A 2,480-nucleotide genomic window follows, 5' to 3' on the forward strand; every position below is an offset into this window, starting at 1 on the left:
TGAGTGATACATCCTTATACTCAATACAGTCAGACGGCTGGGAAACGTATAAGACACCGCCTCTGCGCTTTCACCTTACTGACTGGGAAAGTGGTAATTGATGGTGTTGAGGGCCACTAGGCAGAAGTTTTGCCTAGGGTGACAAGAAACCTTGCACCGGCCCTGCCCATGACAGCAATGAGTGATATGTGTGTAGATGGACTATCGCACACCTTTTATACCCACCATGCCAGCGCATGACGCGTGACATACTTCATGGGCTAAGCGCTGCTGACAGCAAATGTAGAAGGTGGTCAAAATAATGTGACATGAAAACTGCTCCAAATGCCCTTTAATACATTTGAGTGATACTTAAATAATGTGAAACGGGTGCTTTCACATTATTTTAGTAAATATTATGTTAATAAATAGGCCCCTTAATCTCCTGTAAAAACCTATGAGTGCAAGTAACATCAAGCCTTCCCATTTTCTGAATATCTCAGCTCATACCCAGGGCCCTGTCCGGATCTAAAGAATTCCAGAACCATAACACTGTTTGTTGTATCAAGAAACATTTTGCTAAGTTGGGAGGGCACGTAGTACCATCTACTGTATATAGCAATTGATATACATTTTCTTGAATTTTGACACAATTAGAGCTAGATGCTGCTTTGCCCCAGATAGTAGAACAGTCTTCATTATCAAAAGTATCACCTAGGTCAGCCTCCCAGGCAATTTCATGTGAATCCCATGGTGAAGAGGGATCTTTGCTAAGGAGTGAATAGACAAGAGATTAAACCTTTGATCGAGGAGCATCTCAAGCACAAAGCTTCATAGGTTGTAAGGTGTCTATGAGAAAGAAGGTGTTTCACTTTCCTTATAATTTCCCTGCTCATTATGAGCTGGGATCAAAACTATGCCTTGTAAATGATTATCGCTTTAAAAAAACGTCTGAGTTCGGCCGGCAACTCGCCCCTTCAGCCAACTTGGACGGCATTACATCCCGCCCTTTACCTATACCACTCATCATTGAATAGACCCATATGTGTTTTCTTTTTTTATGTTTAAATTTGCCTTGTAATTTCATTGTTTCAGTAGTGAAGGGGTGGGGGGGGGGTATTCTTTTTAAGATTTTCCTTAAGCTCCAGTTTGTCTAGAAAAGGTATTCATTGTATGAATAGATTGGGTGGGGGCCCCAAACCCGTATCTTGCCTAGGGCCCTGGGAGGCTCTGGTTGTGATAGAAATATGAAAATTCCTGCTACATTGATATTAAAACAAAACAGATTTTTTTTCCCCCCTAAACACAAAGATTTATATATAACAATGTATATTTCTGTTACAGCTCATAAGTGCAGACATAGTGAGTGTAACATATACTCCCTGTCTGGTTTCTTAACCAAACATAAACAAACTCATGCTGCTACCGCTCACTTATATTCAAAGAGGGTTCTAAATATTAATGCAGAAATGTTGTTAACAGAGCTGTATTGGTAATTGCATACATATTTGTACCTAGATCCAGTGGTGCGGGATGGGGGTGGAGCCGGTACTGTTTACCTGGGCCCTGGTTAGCAGCTGTCCCCCCACACCTGAAAAAGGGGTGGACCCTCGGATAAAGGGGATGGGGTCTTGCTTCCCGACCCCCATTGTCGTTACTTGGGGGGGGGCGTGCTCAGCGCTCCCTGAGCAGTTGGGCAGCCTCCGGCTCACTCACCGCACTGTTAGATGTCGCGCTGTCTATCCTGCTGGAATCGAAACAGTTGGGAGGTATAGGATGGTTAGCTGATAAGAGGCATATTCACATTGTCCCCTTTTTGCAGCACAGCTCGACCCCTCCCCAGGAACTTCACTGTGAGAGCGTTGGGAAATGTGGCAAGAGGTTCTGGGGACTCGTAGCAACTCCAATATTTTACACAGATTCAGGGATGCTTGGCTCTGTTCCTCTCTTTGTGATAAGGAAACCACCAGCACTGTTTCTTTAGTTGTTATGGGATATTCTTTATCAGTGGCACTGTGCAGTGGCCACTAGAAGGAAACCAGTGTCTTTTAGACAGGTACCAATCAAATGTCAGAGAGTCCCTGCTCTTAATTTCCTCAGGGTACAAGGGGCAGTAAGCTGCACCTCTCAGTCATGCTGTTATTGAATGAACATTGATTTGTTTTCTAAAATATTCATGAATACCATGTCACGCTACTGGTGGATGGTGTTCCCGGTAGAGCCGCTAGAGGGAGATGGGCAGTGTACACACAGGAGAGGAGACAAGGATGAGTGTAGTTTCTTATATGCAAGAGAGTCTATGGTAAAGCTCAGGTATTCTTGCATGGGGTGGTATTCAGTATACCGGTTGTTGGAATCCCGACGCACAGTATACCGGCGCCGGAATCCCAACAACCAGCATACCAACACCTTTTCTCCCTCTTGGGGGCCCACGACACCCGTGGAGGGAGAATAGATAGCGTAGCGCACCACCATGCCCGCAGCGTGGCGAGGGCGCAGCG

Source organism: Pseudophryne corroboree, chromosome 5, assembly GCF_028390025.1.
Source record: "Pseudophryne corroboree isolate aPseCor3 chromosome 5, aPseCor3.hap2, whole genome shotgun sequence".
Classification (NCBI taxonomy): Eukaryota; Metazoa; Chordata; class Amphibia; order Anura; family Myobatrachidae; genus Pseudophryne; species Pseudophryne corroboree.